Genomic DNA, 19907 nt, shown 5'->3' with positions numbered 1-19907 from the left:
TTGGCGCAGAGACAAATGGGTATAACCCAGCCATGAATAAATGCTAGGCTGGAAATGAGCACAGTCCTGGCCTGGAAAGCTCAGGAGACTTCTCATCATGAGGTTAAAAGGAACACCAACAACAACAAAAAAAAGCCCAGATAATGTAAAATGGGACTAGATAAGCCAGCTACTGGTGGGAGGAGGAAGAAATACATTACATTTACCAACGCTCCTCTGCCTTTCGCTTACTGCATAGGCAGAAGATGTGGGGAGGCAACTATTTGTTTTCCCTGATACACAGTGGATTAGTTACCCACAGGAAAATACTTCATAATGAAGGCTACATTTTGTTGTCAGTGGTTAAAATATTGATACAGTACTGCTGGCTAACAAAAAAAAAAAGCAAGCAAAAAAAATCAATGTATTTGGAGGAGTCTCTAATGATACTTTATGTAGTTCTGGGTATAGATGACTGATACCTTCCTGCACACAGATTTCTCTGGGATTTAAAAAGCTCATGAAAAAGGGGGAAAAAAAAACCTACCCAAAAAAAAAGTAATTAATTCCCCTGGATGCTTTGTTCCATATACTGAGCTTTGGAGCCACACAGAAAGTAGGACATTTTTTTTTCTGATGGTTTTTTTTTTACTCAGATAAAGTAATATCCCTGCTACATACTGATCTTCCTTCATGATCTTTATGTCATTATAGTCCTTTTCATTCTAAGAAGTGACAGCTACAAAAGCTCTGTGATATCTGGAGGAGTAATTAACTCTGAGCACTGCATTCTTTTGCCCAACCCCAAACAAATTCCTAAGAATTTCTTCTTAGGCTGGATGTTAGGAAGAAATTCTTCATAGAGAGAGTGAATGCCCGTTGGAATGGGCTGCCCGGGGAGGTGGTGGAGTCACCATCACTGGAGGTGTTTAAGAGGAGACTGGATGGGGTGCTTGGTGCCATGGTTTAGTTGATTAGATGGTGTTGGAGGATGGGTTGGATGTGATGATCTCAAAGGTCTCTTCCAATCTGGTCAGGTCTATCCTATCCTATCCTATCCTATCCTATCCTATCCTATCCTATCCTATCCTATCCTATCCTATCCTATCCTATCCTATCCTATCCTATCCTATCCTACTGCTTGAGGTTCTAAGCTCACTTTAACCTTATGGGTTAAGAATGAAGTATGCTGCTCACTGCACGCATGACTTCTTATGTGTGATGCAATGAAAGTCAAGGTTGCATCCCACATGGGAGCAGCAACAGTAATCCTGGCCAAATGCAAACTAGGGGAGGTGTATTTCAGGTGTGAGCTCATGTGCTTTCCTGGATATTTTAGGGAGGGCCAAAAGGGACCCCACCTTGATGGGGCAGGTGCTTGTGAGTGATGCTTCCTTATGTGCCATAATTTTTGCACAAGTCGTTCCAAGAGGTGTCTGTGCACATCACTTCCCAAGAAGACTTCTGCAATGGTACGTCACAGCCTGGTGAAGTCAGAATACTTGACTCATTCAGAGCAATGGGTCTTGTAAAGGGTGGCAAATCAAACTGGAGTGTATTTTGTTAGGCAAAGCACTGCGTGAGATTGTGCCTAAAGCAGGAATAATGTCATGCCTTCAGTCAGGGTCCCTGCCACCAACTCAGCTTTCCATGGGGTGACCTGCTCTGACTGTATCTCAGCAGGTTCAGCTTCTCTATGGTTGCAGTTACACTAGTTGGTAAGGATCATGAGACCCCAGCATTTGCAATAAAAACAACCAGAATAATTTCTTGGTGTGCTTTTAGACCACAGGTCGCTTGCCCCTCCAATGCCTCACCAGGAGGGGGTTGATTTCTTTGCTGTGTTTGGTGGACTGGGGATAGATGAGGCAACTTCTCACACTGAAGCTGTGCAGAAGTGTTTGATGCTTGTGCTGCTGAGGGTGGTGAGAGACAGGAACAGGTTGCCCAGGGAGGTGGTAGAAACCCCACCCCTGGAAGTTTTTCAGGGCAGGCTGGATGTGGCTGTGAGCAACCTGATGTAGTGAGGGGTGTCCCTGCTCATGGCAGGGGGTTTGGAACTAGACAACCCTTGAGGTCCCTTCCAACCCTGACAGTTCTATGATTCTATGTCAGGACTGGCATGCATGGAGGTTCACAGCTGTACTTAGTAACAAAGATAGTTTTAATGCATTCCACCTAAACAGGAGTGTTTCCAAATGGCTGTTCCCTCATCCTCACTCCCTCTGGTCAGCCACCTGATCTGCTCCCAGCTACCTGTAATGCCAGAAAAGGATTATCTTGAGGTTATTTTCACATCACATGTCAGTGCATCCTGATAGATCCTTTTTTCTCCTCTGTTTTCTGCATACCATTTCCTCAGGGTCTAAAGTTTCAGCCTTAAGTCACACCTTCTTTTTGTTAGAAGTAAATAGGATTATTTTGAGAACCAGTCCCCAAAATCATCTTATGTGAGCAAAAATGCATGGGCATTTAGGTCATATCAGCTATACTTGCTCTTGCCTGATCACTCTGCAGTAAGTCTTTTTTAGTATGCACTTGTGTTAAGATAGCTACACTGTAAAAGAAAAGAGAGAGAGAGAAAGTTGTCGTTTCTCTTGCAGGTTGGCAATGAGTCTGAGAGGTCAAATGACTTTTAAGTACCCAGTAGCATGGACCCAGGTCAAAGGATCCCTGGGACTGGCTTATCTGAACTCAGTAGCTTGATGTCCCAAAGGACTTAAGCACACACAACTTCTGATCTCAGATCTGCATGTAAAAACATCTCTCTCTGCCTGATTTGCCCTTGCAGTTTACCCTGTTGAATGTTTAACCAATTCCTAGACTGTGTGATGAGAGTCAAATGGCTCAGCTTGGCAATCCCTGACTGTTGTGTGGGGGAGGATGAATCCCACCAAAAGTTCCACCACTCCTAAAAGCCCCTAGATAACTAATTTCTCCAGACAGACAAAGGGATTTTTATTTGATTTTTCTGCCTTTATACATAATTTTGTGCCACTCTGGCTTCTGGCCTGTCCACTCTACCTCCCCCTCCTTAGTAGGAGGTATCTTGGCTGTATGTAGAAATGCTTGGCTTGGCTAATGAGGATGTCTCCAGCCCCAAAGCCCCAACTATTTTGGGAGCTTTGAGGACTGGAGAGCTTAACTCTACTCTAAGGACACTTGGACTGCTCTCAGCTTTGTAGGCTGCTCCTGCTACTGTTTTAATTTAGAGAGAAGTGTGTTCTGGAAAATAGCTCAGTGTGTTTTCATCGGAGAGCTGCGGTGCCTTCGCTGCCTGCAGCTGCAGTTCTGAGCTGGGTGGTGCTGATGCCTCGAAGGTGAATTCAGGTGCAAATCTGACAAGACATTTATAAATGGCAAGGCCAGAAATAGTGGCTTTAAAACACAATTATTCCCTTAGGTTGATGCTCCTGCCCAGCAGTGCAGCATGTTCTCAAGGAAAAAGCAGTGATGGGGAAAGCAGTTTCAGAACCTTTTTCTGAAGTTTCTTGGCCTCTTCCTGTAATCTTCACAGACCTGAGAAATCCTTACATCTGTGACCTGAGTTACTGGGGCTGAGTGTCTTGAGTGAGGAGTGAGGATCAGACCCTAATTAAGAGGAATTGATCAGGCTTGGTAGAGTTAGATAATAGTTGGATTTGATGATACTGTGTCCAGTTTTGGGCCCCTCAATCTAAAAAGGACATTGAGATACTTGAACGTGTCTGGAGAAGGGCAACAAGGCTGGGGAGAGCACAAGCCTTACGAGGAGAGGCTGAAGGAGCTGGGATTGTTTAGCCTGGAGAAGAGGAGGCTCAGGGGAGACCTTATTGCTGTCTACAACTACCTGAAGGGTGATTGTAGCCAGGGGGAGGTTGGTCTCTTCTCCCAGGCAACCAGCACCAGAACAAGAGGACACAGTCTGAAGCTGCACCAGGGGAAGTTTACATTGGAGGTGAGGAGAAAGTTCTTCACAGAGAGAGTTTTTAGCCATTGGAATGTGCTGCCCAGGGAGGTGGTGGAGTCACCATCCCTGGAGGTGTTCAAGAGGGGATTGGATGTGGCACTTGAAGCCATGGTTTAGTAGTCATGAGGTCTTGGGTGACAGGTTGGACTTGATGATCTTTGAGGTCTCTTCCAACCTTAGGAATACTGAATACTGAATACTTTCAGGTCCTTTCCAACCCAAACTTGAAGCCATGGTTTAGTAGTCACGAGGTCTTGGGTGACAAGTTGGACTTGATAATCTTTAAGGTCTTTTCCAACCTTGTTGATTCTATGATCTTAAAGGACTTTTCCAACCAAAACAATTCCATGAGTCTATGATCATTACAAACAGCTCAGCTTGTGGCCCTTGTCCACCCTCATGCTGATTTATGCTTTTTAAGAACTGCAGAAAATAACATGTTGGAGCTGATGCTGGACCTCCTGCCAGTTCACCAGGACGGTTTCTGGTGGCCAATGTGCCGTTCATTTTCTGTGTGAAGCGAGGGAAGGGCCCTTTGGACCTCCCACAATATGCTTTCCACTCCGTCTCAGTTCCCACTCTTCCCGATAACCTTCAGCTTCCCCCCAGCCTAAATGTATGACAAAGACAGACCTTTAAAATGTTGGACAGAGACCCAAACTGAAGGGCACTGTGATAAATTCTGGCAGTGGTCTGACATGATGGGAAATTCATTCCTCCCACATAAATTATTTTCTGCACTTTTCAGGCTTTAGCCTTTTGCTGCGCGTTTCCAGCCGTAAGCAGTGAAATATGACATTATTTACTCGGGAAGCACTAATAATGTGTACACGCCATAAAACCTGATGATGCTCTGGAGAGCTTGCAGTCACCACCATAAACACAGAGACGACAGAACGTGCTGGAGACCCCGTGCAGGGTCGGCCACACGTGCCCCGCCTGCTTCCCTGCTTTATGTCTCCCCGCAGCACCGCTTCTTGCAGGCAGCCAATTTATTCCCCGCTGACTTAGCTTCCCCACACACACGGGATGCCCTCTCCTTTAGGGTTCATCTCCCCTGATTTTATAAACATCCCTGAGCTACTCTATTGCAACCTGACCCAGCTTCTTTTGTGATGCATCCCTCGCAGAGCCAATCTCAGCGGGGGCTGTGAGATGGGGTAAAACCTGAGCCTTGCTAAACCCCGCTGCTCGGGCACAGTAAACCAGGCATGGCTGGCTGCAGGGACAAAGTGTCACCAGTGGCTTCTGGCATGTGTGCATGGACAGTGTGTGCTGGAAAGCAGCTCAGCAGAGTGCTGGTGCTCTGAGAGTGCTTGTGGACAGAGACAGAAAGAGTGATTGCCCATTGGAATGGGCTGCCAGGAGGGGGTGGTGGAGTCACCATCACTGGTGTGTAGGAGGAGACTTGATACGGTGCTTGGTTGCATGGATTAGTTGATTAGGTGGTGTCGGATGATGGGTTGGACGCGGTGATTTCTAAGGTCTCTTCCAGCCTGGTTTATTCTATTCTATTCTATTGATATGTGCCCTCATGTCCAAGGCAGCCAACAGTATTCTGGGGTGCATTAAGAAGAGTGTGGCAAGCAGGTCAAGGGAGGCTCTCCTCCCACTCTGCTCTGCCCTAATGAGGCCACACCTGGACCCCCATGTCCAGTTCTGGGCTCCCCAGCTCAAGAAGGACAGGGAACTACTGCAGAGAGTCCAACAGTGGACTGGAATGTCTGTTTCATGAGGAGAGGTTGAGGGACCTGGGGCTTTGTAGCCTAGAAAAGAGAAGACTGACAGGCTATCTTCTCAATGTTGATCAATATCTAAAGGGTAGAGATCATGAGGATGGGCATAAGCTCTTCTCAGTGGTGGCCAGTGATAGGACAAGGGGCAGTGAGTACAAACTTGAACTTAAGGAGGAACTTCATTGCTTTGAGTGTGATGGAGCTCTGGACCAGGCTGCCTAGAGAAGTTGTGGAGTTGCCTTCTCTTGTGACTACTTTCAAAACCAGCCTGCACATTGTGATCCTGTGCAACCTGATCTAGGCAAACCTGCTTTAGCAGAAGGGTTGGACTAGAAGATCTCCAGAGGCCCCTTCCAACCTTTGCCATTCTATGAGTCTGTGATCCTTTTGGTCTTTGGCAGTGTGAGGAGAGCTGTTTGCATATCAAACCCTCAAAATGCCTGTGAGATCCAAGCTGGCAGAGCTGTTAGCCTGTCTGCAGGCAGGGAGGAGGAACCTGGCCTCCTCCAAAGAAAATACGAAGCAGCTTTGGCCATATCTATTACCATTATTGGAGCTGTCAGCTGAGATTCAATACAGAGCTTTAGATAGATGTATTGAGGCCAGCTTCCACGCTGACTTACCACAGCAGCAAAGGAGCCAGCTCCTGTCTCATTTGTGCTCATTTAATCCCATTGATTTTGCCAGTGCTAAGGGTGAGGAGGAAGGCAGCAGTGAGCTCTGCAGACCAGAGCTCAGGTCACCAACTCAGCTCGACCTTCTCGTCCTCCCTGCATCATCCCCAGGAGATAACGCAGGGGATTTCAGGCCCCAGCGTCTTGTACAAACCCCCAGGACCTGCACACTGGGATGAGCTCTTCCAGAACAAAAGATTTTACCCTAAACCAGGTCATTGGGAAGCTGGAGTGTAACCCTCTCATTTTCTGCTTGCTGCTGTTCTTACAGCTCAGCTGCTTTGCTCCATCTTAAGGCTGTACTGAGAAAGGGAAGAGCATTTGCAGTTGTAGCAGAAGTTAAGGCACTGTTTTTTCAGCCCATTCCACAGAGCTGTGCAGCAGCTGGTGTTAAAGAAGCAGGGCCACGTCAATTCTCCTGTCAGTTATCAAAATATTGTGTCAGGAGTTGGATCCCTGAGGGTTGCTGATTTACCTCGAGTAGCTACACATTTTTTGTGGCAAATGAGATTACTCAGGAGAAGTAGTCAGCCTGTTCTAGGAGTACAGCTAGGGTTGGCTGTCTGGATTAATTAAAGGGCTGGAGAGGCTGTGAATGTGATTACCTCTTCTTATCTTGTTCCAAAGTCCATGCAATATCTACAGTGTTTCAAAGTTATATATGTTTAAAAAAAATAAAATCAATAGCAGTGGAGTTCTCATTATCAACCAGCCTACAAATAAAGCTGTATGAGAAGCAGAGAAGGGAGAACGTTGGTGTGGAAACAGGCTTCACCTTCACGCTTGTGAGCGGACTTCCCCTGGCAGAAAAAGTACTGAAAATCTCCAAAATTAGTAATGCAAAACAAGAAACACACAAAAATCCATAAGCCACCACAGTCACCTCCTATAGGTGAGGCTTTAGAAAGCAGTTGTCTGAGCACTCAGGGTCAGGTACTTGAGTTGAAAGAGGCGCTGGATTTTGGCTTGGCCACCAAATTCCAGCCTGCGAATTCATCTCTATCTTTTTCTTCATGCACAATGAGAGTTTCATAGTAGATGCCCACAGAGGATCTGGTAGGACAAACCCACCCTGTGGCTCCAAGAGCTCAACACAGATGCCTGACAACTTCCCTTCTCTCAAGGCATGTGGGTCTCAAGTAATTGCTGCAATTCAGATTGCTCGCATTAGTCAAGAGAACAGCATTTGAGGTCAGGGGAGACTTTATGTCTGCAAAGGATTCTTTCTCCCACCCAGCTCACAGTTGTGCCTTCTGTTGCTGTCACCACAGGCTAGACCTTCAGATGGAGGAAGACAGCATTATTTCACCCCAGAGCTCTGCTGACTTGGGGCATCCGGTGGTGGCTCAGCACCAGGCTGGTGGTCTGGGCTGAGACCCTCTATCCAAAGAGAGCTTCAGGCATTTCCTGTGCCATTGCTATTCAGTCTGGAGAAGAGAAGGCTCCAAGGAGACCTTGTAGCCTTCCAGTATTTTAAGGGTGCCTACAAGAAAGCTGGGGAGGGACTTTTTAGTGTCAGGTAATGATAGGACTAGGGGGAATGGAAAAAAAATAGAAATGGGTAGATTCAGATTGGATGCTAGGAAGAAGTTCTTCCCCATGAGGGAGGTGAGAGACTGGCACAGGTTGCCCAGGGAGATGGTAGAAGCCTCATCCCTGGAGGTTTTAATGCCAGGCTGGATGTGGCTGTGAGCAACCTGCCGCAGTGTGAGATGTCCCTGTCTGTGGCAGGGGAGTTGGAACTGGCTGATCCTTGAGGTCCCTTCCAACCCTAACAATTCTATGATTCTTCCAACAGCCACCACCATCACCCCGTCAGCCTCACGGCTGTCAGGTAGTGCCATCTGCAAGCAGCAAGGTCAGCCTGCTGTGATAAAAACACAGTCAGCAAGGTTTTATAACACGGCTTGGAAGAGGATCTGCCCTTTGTTATCCAAACGAGGTCGAATGTGTGCCAGCGCGGAGCTATGAGTCACGGCAGGCTTCGATTGGGATTTCTGATTCCTGAACAAGGACTGATGAGGCTCCCCCCGAGCTCACATTAATCTTCCTCCCCGCAAGCTCCGCATGGCCGCGGCTGAAGAGGTTTTGTGTTTGCTCTCCACTCATTTGCACAAAAGGTGATAGTGCAACGAGTCTGACAGGATAGGGATGGGAAGGATCTCGCCTGGGTTTCAGGCCATGGATTTCACAATGGTCCTTTGTCACTTCCCGACGCTGCCTTGGAGAAACACAGCTGCAGAGAGAGGTCCCAGTCCGTGCTTGCGGGATGTGGTGGCTTGAGACAGCTCCTCCAGGGAGGAAGGGACCTATTTTCACCCATGGGGCCTGGGCATCCCACCCCTGGAGAATTCCTTAGCATGAGAGCTGTGCAGATGACTGCCCACCACACCAATAGCAGAGTGCCAGCAGCAAAACCACCCATGCTTTCCAACTTGGGAGGTTTTCTGCTCCAAGTTTTGTGCTTTAGATCGCTCCTTAGCATTTCAGGAAGCTTTCAGACCAATTAAATCTTTAATGGTTGCCTCTCAGCACTGTGCAGTGGCTTCACTTCTGCCTTTTCTGCAGACCAGCTGCCCGCTCATGCACAAACCCTCTTAAACACACCCAGGACAAGACAAACATGCATCTGCCTGCTCTCTTCCTTGGACCACACTCTGCCAAGGAGGGGAGAAACCAGCAGCCCCGGGTTCACAGTCCTGGGAAGCTGGAGGAATTTGTTTTCTGTTGAACCTCTCACTCTCCAGATATCAAAACACTTTGTGAAGTGAGGGCCTGTGGGGAAGCAGAGCTGCTCTTTATGTGATCAATAAAAAGTTTTACACGGAGCCTTGGATGCTCACAAAAGATGGGAAAGAATGTAGCTGAAACAGCTCTTCACTTGAAAACAAGATGTTTATTGGCATTGAAACACCCTGCTAGGCTGAAATCAGATGCCAAGCGACGTGAGCTCAAGCCAGGGTCGTTCTTGTTGGGGTGGGGAAGGAGCAGGCTGCCTTCTTGCATGGGACTGGCTAAAATTTCCCTGTCGTTATGTATAGTAACAGAAGGATAAACACACAGCATGGTCAGACAGTTGAGGCTGGAGCCAGGGGGCCCAGTGCCAATAGCATTTTATATATTTTCCTTCCATATGAATTCTTCACACTTTTGAACTACTTTCCCTTGATTATTTTCCTTCTTCTTTGTCTTTTTTTTTTAATTATTTTTGGTTTTATTGAAGGAACAACCAACAGAGGAAGCTAATGGGCTAGAAACCACGTCAGCAATCTCCCACGGAGCTTTATTCCCCACAGGCTTCTGGAATCAAAGGGAAGACAATAAAATAGGGTGACCAAATGCTATGTAACAACAAAGAGGAGTTGGCTGCTGCCTGCTCTGCCCCACACTCAGGACAGGTACTTTACCTGCAGGGGCTCTGGGGACTCCTGGGGACTGTGGCAGCTGCCTGGTCTGCAGTAAGGAGGACATTTTGCGGCTTTATACAAGGCAGTGCAGCTTGTGCCTTTGCTCTGCATTCCTCCAAGAAGTAGTGGGGCTCTCCACATGCCCCAGTTCTTCTTGTGCCCCCTTCACACTCAGAGAAGAGGTCTCATGCTTGCTGCTATTCCTCTCTCACTGAATTTGAGTCCTGTTTTCTAGCTGTGAGGTGCAGAGTGACTATTTATCCTGTAGCTATCCTGCATTGTCCCTTCATCAGGAAGGATAATTTGATCCTCTCCCCACTCCACCTTACTGACCAGTTAGGAAATCTGGTCCTCCTGTACACAGCACATATTACTTCCACCTCATTTCAACTTTGCCACTCCATCAGGTTTTGCTGTGCTCTTTCCAGCGCCTGGTGATTTTGCTCTATAATAATGGGATCAGTGTCTCCTAATTAGTGTGAACCATGGTGCTGCATCCTGGGAAAGGAGAGACAGTGGGAAAATATTGACTGTCCCCAGTGCTTCCTGGGAGATATCAGCCCTGAAGTCTCAAAGCAGTGTGGAGGGGATAAATGCTGGTTGCTGCACAGAAATGCAGCCTGTAGGAAGTGCAGCACTGAATCTTACACTGGGTATGAATCCTTGCAGTCAGCACAGAACAGAGCAGCAACACGATCTGCAGCTTCATCAGGGGCTCTCAAAGTTGCAATAAGGGCTTTAGGCAGGATAAACTCAAGGCTTTTTGTGAAGGCTCATCCTTCTCCTGCTGACTTGTGCTTGCTCTGCAGGGTGGGCAATGCAGCTCAGGATGTCCTACTCCAGGCAGATCTCCCCTAAGATCTCCTCTCCCGCCCTGTGCAAGTAACAGCTGGGGAGCTGCTCTTACTTTCCCGAGTTAACCTGGCCACAAGCAGTGCTGCTGGTAATGAGCTCTGAAAAGATGTGAGGAAAGAGCAGTAGGAGATAATAATAACATTTACAGCTTGGAGAAGCTGCATTTTAGAGAAGATGCCGTACTTAAAAATCAGGAGAGACAAAGGGGCACCTTGCAAAGGTGAGTGTTGCCTGGGAAACATCAGCACCTGGGTCCCTGCATCTCCCCAGCCTTGTGCTTAGCAAATATCCTCACTGTGGTCTTCCACGCAGGCTCAGGTTGACACCTTGCTCCCTCTCACTCACATCCACATCTGCTTCTCCAAGGTGAATGTGCAGGGACTGGCACAAGCTGTCTAGAGATGCCGCCGGCAAGAAACGAATCTCGCTTCTGTTTTTCAGCTTGTCTCACCTGCTGTGCTCTGCAAAGTCCTGGGTCTGTGCTTGCAGGCAGCGTGGGCTTCACCCCACACACATGCCTTCAGATGGAGCTGGGTGCAGTGGTGCCCTCCCTGTTTGGAGCTGAACCACAGATCCTGAGTCTCTGGCTACTTCTTATCTCACAGTTCCATTTATGTAGCAGTCAGACTCGAGGACAGATGCTTTCGTTTTCCCTCCTTGATCTCTTTTTTTTATAACACTGTAAAAGAAAAACACACTCATCTTCCAGATTTGGGAGATCTCTTGACAGCAGAACAGTGTGATGGATGTGCCAGGGCATCATTTCATCAGACTATCAAGCCATGAGGTTGGCCACTGCCATTCATTCTTGTCATTTGAATCCTCTTGATGTGTAAGATCACATTAAGATCTTGTAAGAGAAAAGGGCTGCATATCTCCTTGTCAGAGAGGGCTACACCAGTTCAGCCAGCCAGCCCCAGGACAGTGCAGGTGGAGGAGAGCTCTCCTTTGCACCATTTGCAGAAGGTGAAACAAAACAAAACACCAAAAAAACTCCAAAACTAACCAACCAAACAAAAAAAAGGTAACTAATTCTGATCCAGCTTCATTTTCAGAATAGAATAGAATAGAATAGAATAGAATAGAATAGAATAGAATAGAATAGAATAGAATAGACCAGACCAGGTTGGAAAAGACCTTCGAGATCATCAAGTCCAACCTATCATCCAACACCATCTAATCAACTAAACCATGGCACCAAGTGCCTCATCTCTTCTTAAGTGTCTCTTCTTAAACACCTCCAGTGATGGTGACTCCACCACCTCCCTGGGCAGCACATTCCAGTGGCAAGTCTCTCTTTCTGTGAAGAACTTCTTCCTAACCTCCAGACTAAACCTCCCCTGGTGCAGCTTGAGACTGTGTCCTCTTGTTCTGGTGCTGGTTGCCTGGGAGAAGAGACCAACCCCTACCTGGCTACAACCTCCCTTCAGGTAGATGTAGACAGCAATAAGGTCTCCTTCTGAACCTCCTCTTCTCCAGGAAGAGAGGAACAACTCTTGTGGCATTTATTGTTTACAGTTTCCTCCTCCACCCCAATCAAGAAAAAAAAAGTTGTGGTTTTCCTTTCATCTTGCCAATGGCAAAAAGGAATTTGTCTTTCTTAACACCTCTTACTCTTCTCTTAATTCATTATTATTTTCTTAACATCTTGAGCAGTGGGCTGCTGGCCAGCTTTCTGGAGGTGCTTAAGTATCGACAGATGCAGCTTGGGTACCTGGAGGGATTTTTTCAAAAGCATCTTGCTGTAATTGTTTATTATATGTTTTTTTTTTCACTTCCCATCATGATCTCTTTGGTAGCATCCCTATTCCTGCCAGCATTGCATCTCCTAGTGCAGAACTGAGTTGGATTTTCACAGAACCACAGAATCACTAAGGTTGGAAGAGACCTCAAGGATCATCAAGTCCAACCTGTCACCACAGACCTCATGACTAGACCATGGCACCAAGTGCCACATCCAATCCCCTCTTGAACACCTCCAGGGAAGGTGACTCCACCACCTCCCTGTGCAGCCCATTCCAATGGCTAATAACTCCCTCAACGAAGAACTTTCTCCTCACCTCGAGCCTAAACTTCCCCTGGCACAGCTGGAGACTGTGTCCTTTTGTTCTGGTGCTGTGCTGGTTGCCTGGGAGAAGAGACCAACCTCCTCCTGGCTACAATCACCCTTCAGGCAGCTGTAGACAGCAATAAGATCTCCCCTGAGCCTCCTTTTTTCTCCTTTTCCTCACTTTTAATCCTAGAACCCCAGGGAATTGTACGAAGGAAGAGCAGACATGAGAGCAAAATTTGCTGCAAATGGTTACATTTGGGTGGATTTTAGTGTTGTTATAAAAACTGGTGGGACGGTGAGGAGGTGCACACTTTCATTTACAGCAGCAGAACTCCAACACCAGCAAGGTCTTTTCATAGATGTGATCTCACACTGAGAAATCAACAGCCTGCTCCCTTTGAAATGCAAACTCTCCCTGCTTCTCAACACCACGGCCCAATCTGCCAGTGGGTTTTGAGCATTTTTGGTGTTTTCTTAGAAGCAGCAATTGATTTGGAGAGAGAGCTTCCTTGTCACTTCTGTCCACTCTAAATTCTGGGGGTGAATTTTGTGTTGCTGTCAATAATGAGGTTAAATTTTAAATAGGTAGGTAGGTAGGTAGGTAGGTAGGTAGATAAATAAAAGTAGTGCAGTTTGCAGATAGATCTGCAGTAAGTAGGGAACTGAGGCTGGGCTCCTCCACCGGGACAAGCTGCAGGAGCCATCGCAGCCCAGGGTTGTTCTCCGAGAGCAAAGGGTCTGCAATTTCCATCCTGCACTGCCATCTATAGTACAGCAAACAGCACTGCCAAAACCCGACCAGAGGACAGAAAAAACCAACACCCTACCAAACCCAAGAGGCTGCAGCAGGCTGTGAGAAACCTCAGTGCAACCGATTAAATTGGCAATTTAGGGACCATGGTTTGTGTGGTGTTGGATTGGACACGCATGGAGGAGCTTGGGGGCTGAGTCCCACCTGTCCTGTCTAGGCATTGCAAATTTCTTTGTGCGTGCGTGCTGGCAACACAATTTTGTTCCCTCCAAAACAATACAGCACTGACCAGCTTTCTCCAGGGGGCAGCTCAAAATATCCTAAACCAGAGGCATGAAACCAAAACCCATTTTGAGTCTGATGAGCAAGGGGAATTTCTCTTTATTTTTGATTTTTAAACCAGATGTTGCTTTCATGCTCTGAAACCTCTGAAACAGCTGAATGGATTTTCTTCAAACTCCTCACGCACAAAAATTCACCTTTGGGCTGAGAACAAGCTTAAGAAATTGCACTCTGATGGAGATTATAATTTTTTTTTTCCTTCTCCCCCCCCCCCCCCCCCTTCCTTTTTTTTGATTTAAAAAGTTAAAAGGATCCTAAAATAGAAGCTGAGAATTGGATTAAACATCTCTCTGTTAACTCTTAGCACTGCTCCAAGTCTGCAATTATCATTTCTTGAGGTGCCTGGCTCCCATCCTTCTTACACTTGCAGCTGCCACATTTTTTATTAAAATAACTGCTAAAATAGTGCTGAGGAGCAGCTCACCTCTGGCACAGCCTGAAGAAGGAGCTTTGCTGAGAAAGCTGTGAAAAAGCCCAGGTTTGGCCCAACTTCGTGTGCTTCCAAAACTGACTTGTGAAACTGGGAAAGAAGAGGTCGGTCTCAGGAGCTGGGGAATCTTAAATCAGGAGAATCCACTTGTGCTGCTCATAGCACACCAGCATCCTTTGGTAGGAGGGCAGAGGGATGCCACAGCAGTGCCAAGTGGTTCGGCCTGGGCCATTTGGTATTGAAATATGCATCATGAATCCTGTGATGCCAACAGAGCAGAAAAAGAGCACGGCCAGGTCACCACCAGGAATGGAGAAATATCTCACTGGCAGCTTTCCTCCTCTTAATATAGCTAGAAAGGGACATGAGAAAGAAAAGGTGTAGTTACTATCATATGCACACCATATGTGGTTACCTAAGAGACTGCAGAAATCCAAGGCTTGTTCTCAATTCTTTGTTTCTCAGGATCCAGCTCCAAAGAAGCTTCCAACAGAAAGGTTGTACAAGATGCCTGATCGCAGCAACGTTCATTAATGATCTTGGGAAGTGCATGCCTAGCTTACTAGGGCCCCTTTCTGTATCATATGGGAATAGCTAGGAGCATTGGATGCCTGGACAATATTTTCATTGACAAAATGAAAAGTTGATAGGTCAAAATCATCTGAACACAGAGCAGCCAAAGCCCTGTGCAGATATGGGAAGAAAGCAGGATGAGGTCTCCTGAATAAGGGATTTCAAGCCACCCAAGAACACTGGACATTGACAGCGAGCCATCCATAACCTCTGGAAAGGATTTGGTGAGAGCAGCCCTTCGTGTGGAGGACCTGGGCAGGCTCTGAGCAGATGGAAGCATCAATCAGCTTGGCCACTAGCTGTTTTAACAGAAAATTATATGCTAAATCAAGCACTGAAAAACAGATCATGCACCCAGCCTGGCTGGAAGGCCAGCCTCTGGCACTGACAGCTCTCACATCCACTTCTGGCAGGACCTGCCACCAGCATTTACCTTTAGCAGCGCTGGACAGATGGAGCAAAAGGGCAGCAAGAGCAGCTCCAGCTGGGTCCTGACAAAGCTGCTGTGTTCTCCCAGGTTCTCCTCCCAGGAAAACATGGCATGGGGCTGACTGCTGAAGGCTTGGCTTGAAGGGGAAGCGAAGCAGAGAGCTTGCCCAGGGAAGGGTTGGAACCTGCTGGGTGAAAGCCCTTTGAGGAAGCCAAGATGTTCTGGAGAGATGAGGTGCAGATTCACTTTAGCCTCTTTGCTAGCACAATCAGCAGTAAACCTCAATTGTCTGCACCTACAGTGATTCCTCTCCTCGTTCTTGCAAGCCCAGGTCAATTTTCTTTTTCTCCTTGTGTGTGTATCTGCAAATAGCTGATTGCTTGTGTTAGACCCTGCTGATAAAACTGGGTGGTTGCTATTGGCTTCCCTTCCTTCCAGGGTCAGTTTGCATTAAGAACCACTGCAGTGTGCAGAAGGAGTTGAGGCAACAGCTTGGTGGCCACACAAAAGAAGTTATTAGTGAGCATGACCCCTCTTTCTGGCAGAAGGAGCTCTTAAAGATTCAAGCAGCTGAAATGTGAGTATTTTCATTACCCTAAACGCTTCCTTTTGTCACCACTGAGAAGCCCTGGGTAGGTGCATTTCTCATCCAGATGATTAATCTGAGGTTAGAGGCTACCACACCAACAATTGCACAGGTATGTCTTGTGGAAGCAGTGTATCTCAACCTCTTTCCAAAGGAAAATCAAAGGCCAAGTGTTTCTAGCATGGAGACACAAAGAATACCCTCTCTTTTTCATCTGAGACTCCAGCACTACACCCACTTAGGCTCCTTTCAGCTCCCAACATGTCTCCAGGTTGCCTAGCAATCCCAACAATATTTTATGAGGCCTTATTCCAGAGGAACATTTTGCTAATGCAGAATTTCAGCTGGAAGCTCCAGGAGGAGCAGGGAGGAAGCGTGAGATAGCATCTCTCCGATTTAGCAGGGCCAGAACACAGGAGAAAAATCAAAAGAGAAAAAGAAATTATCCTGGCAGACATTTAGCAACAAGGTCTTGCAACACACTCCCCGAGCCAGCATGCTGCCAGGGGTGGTGTCCATGCCATCAGCTGGAGCAATGTATCTGTGAATATATATATACACATGTAATTCAATAGACACATTGTTATGGCTTTTTATTTCTCTCTTCCTCTTTTTGGAAGGTTTTGGGGTTTTTTCCCCCTTTTTTCTTTTCCAGTTTCCAGGGTGCTCAACACTTGCCTGTGGGTTGTTTTTTTCTAAGCAGGTAATGTCCCCTTCTGCCTGTAAAGCAAGAGCATTAGCATGGAGGAACTGGTAAGTGAAAACTACTCCAAACTAAAGTGAGATACATTTCATTGATTATTATTTCCACCCCCCACACACACTGGCCAAGATGAAGGACAAGTAAATTGGATTTTTAAGATCCTTCCCCTTTAATACTGTCTGGTATTATTAGTAATGTAAGTAAAACTGTTTATAGCAGATGTGTTTTTTTTCCTGAAGCTGACAGTGTGCCCTTAAAGTGATGCACGGTGATTGTAAATCCAGGGGGTTCCAGCACTTTCAGCCCTAACATATCTGCCTAATGCCACCAACTGGAAACTGGAGTGCAGAATGGGGCAAGGAAGAGAGTTTCACATTTCATCCAGGATTTTGCTGGGAAGCAGTGCTGGAGGTGTAATCCAAGGTTAGGTTTGCTCAGCGCTTTAGAGGTTTCTGCGAAACAGCAGGATAGTAGCAGCAGAGTCCTAGAGTCCTTCTTCCAGCATTCTTCTGTACAAGGAGAGACTGAGGGAGCTGGGGCTCTTTAGCTTAGAGAAGAGGAGACTGAGAGGTGACCTCATCAATATGTATAAATACATGCAGGATGAGTCCCGAGAGGCTGGAGCCAGGCTCTGCTGGGTGGTGCCCAATGACAGCACAAGGGGCAGTGGGGGAAGTAAAGGCATAGGAAGCTTCACATAACTATGAGGAACATTTTTTTCACTGTGATGGTGACAGAGCTCTGGAACAGGCTGCCCAGGGAGGTTGTGGAGTCTCCCTGACTGTAGATATTCAAAACAAACCTGGATGCATTCCTGTGTAATCTGGTGTAGGTGATCCTGCTCTGACAGGGAGGTTGGATTGGATGAGCTTTTGAGGTCCCTTCCAGCACCTGAAATCCTGTGATTCCGTGATCTGCTCCCTGTTGAGAGGCTCAAGGATGCTCAGAACCCACCAAAAGCAAATATGGTTTACAAATGCCTTTGCTCATCCCTGCTTCAAGGATAATCCATTGATGGCCAAAGCCAAAAGTAGGTCACAGCAACTTCAAATTTCCTCCAGTGGGATGCTGTGCAGTCAATGAAGGCCAGGGCTATTCCCACATGAGTTTTGGTTGGGTCTGTGTTAGGGCACTGTACTGTTTGCCTCTGACCTCAGTCTCCTGTGCCTTGCTTGTAAAAAACCACAGCCACATGAAAACCAGCCACCACATCCTTCCTCTAGGTCTAACCCAGATGTGAGGGTCTCTGCTGTGGACATGCACCCTTGGGATGCTCCAGGCCAGGACCCCTAAGCAGAGCAAGAAAGGCTTAATCCCAGACCTTTTCCATTTTTCCTGACATAGCTTGGCCCAGTAGAGTTTTTTTCCTACTTGGAACAAAAGCTTTTGTTATCCAACAGGTTGATAGATGATAGCTGATTAAAAGGGGAAAGGAGAATGCCCATTTATGGAGAGGGAATTTGTTAAAGCAGCATTTGAACACAGCCATCTCTGATGCCCAGAATAACAGGGGGCTCCAGCCTGCTGGGTCATGAGATAGAGGTGATGTAGCAAGGAGGCTGTTTACACATATAACCTGCTGGTGATGGATTTGATTTCTGATTGCCCTGACCTTCTCTGTGTGGTTTATGCCTGTGAAAATACAGGAAGGAAGTCAGGATCAGGCACGAGTGCTGTGGTTTTGGCAGCACGTTACGCTGCTGGTGTATCATGATAGATACATGATCAGAGATGTGAATCATGATATAAAGCTTCAGATAGTAAACACACAGGTCCTGTGGTTTTGGTTTAAATGCTTTGTAATAATACAGGGCAAACTCTGTAGCTTTACTGGCTTCTCAGGGAAGACATAAAGCAAAAATCTTTAAGCTCAGCTGCTTCCAACCCTCCAGCCAACAAATGGAGCTTGTTCTCAGCAGCAACAGGCAGTATATGCTACAGTATATGCTCATAAAAGTCCAAAACCATATTCCTTTCGGGCTGGAATGCTTCATGTTTGATATCAGATTTTATACTTAGAGGCTCAATTGTTTTTAGCTGTTGGAAAGTGTATGGGTTGTTTTTCTTCTGCTCACATCGATGGCAAGTGAGAAAATGAGATCATTCAAAAATGACTAAAGGAAACAATTCAAACCTGGCTCGCTCGCGCTGTGTATTTCACCCAGGCCTAAGTTGCGAGCCAAAATGAAAGTAAGTTAGCTGAGCAGGTTTAAAGCTCGAAGCACACAGAGGCCAGTGTAAATTTTATGAATTATTTTAACTGCAGCCCATGAAATGGTATTGCTTTTGTGAAATTATCTCGACAACAAATGGTCTTGTTCAAGGCTTTCCAAAATGGGCTCTCATACATCAGACAGCCTCTGGCTTGGCTTCTAGGAAAGCGACAGCGTTTCTGCACAGGGAATGAGCAGATCATATAATATCTTAGGGGATGACAGAGTCTGGGCATCAGATGTTCCTAAAGTCTTTATTGTATTTCAGAGAACTCGCTGTGAAAATATATTCTTGGTAAGTGTGATTTGGGGGGGGGGGGGAGGGGGAGGAAAAAAAAATCCCTGTGAAACCTGAATAAACTGTGATAGAATCATTCCCAGCATACTGGAGTTTACAGTAAACAAAATCACAGCTGATTTAAAAATGGAGAAAAAAAAAATCATTGCTACAGAAAGAACAATCTTCTCAGGCTGTGCTGCTCTTGAGAGGGAGCTAACAGATGCAGCATCTCATTTAGCCCCCATCTCCCAGGCACTGGGGCTGCTGCTCAGCACCCAGCACGAAGTAGGCAGCGCCTTGCAGGAGGCAGCCCTCGCTGAGCAGGGTTTAAGTGCTCAGTCTCACCATCTGCATGCCTTTGTTTGCTCCCTTCAGCATAGCAGCTATTTGGGGGGGGTAAAAAAGTGAAAAATGGAGGGTTTGTATTCTTTGTAAGCTTTTGGTACCATGACTGCTCCCACCACATTTCTGACTCAGTGGTGTTGCTTTCTTCAGCCTTCATTTTGATTAAAAGCTGTGCGGGAGAAGAAAGAATTCCTCTATCAGTGTATCACCTCCTTCACATGCCAATCCCTTCTTATCAGGCCATCTGGATTCAAACCTGGCTCACAGCCACTGTGAACAATTTATAAAGCTGTTCTGATTGAGGAGAGATATTTATGGGTGTCCCAGACAAGATTAGGGCTCCCCAGACCCTCAGCAGCAGCTCACATCCTCGATACCACTGCGAGCATTACAGGTGCTCTCCTGGGTCACAGACCCATGAGGTGGGTGTTGCCTCTGCAGATGTACACAAATTGCCCCAGATCAGGACCTAGGCTTGTCACTGGAGAGATGTAAGCATTGGGGTTAAAAGCTCAGATTGTGCAACAGAGTTGGGAAAACAGGTAAAAATCCCATGGGAGTGTGTGTGAGACAGATACTATCCTGCACCTGAATATGTTTC

The sequence above is a fragment of the Melanerpes formicivorus genome, unplaced genomic scaffold (genome assembly GCF_026170545.1).
Source record: "Melanerpes formicivorus ecotype bairdi unplaced genomic scaffold, bMelFor1.0.p_v2 SCAF_14, whole genome shotgun sequence".
Lineage (NCBI taxonomy): Eukaryota > Metazoa > Chordata > Aves > Piciformes > Picidae > Melanerpes > Melanerpes formicivorus.
Note: the sequence above shows the minus strand (reverse complement) of the source record.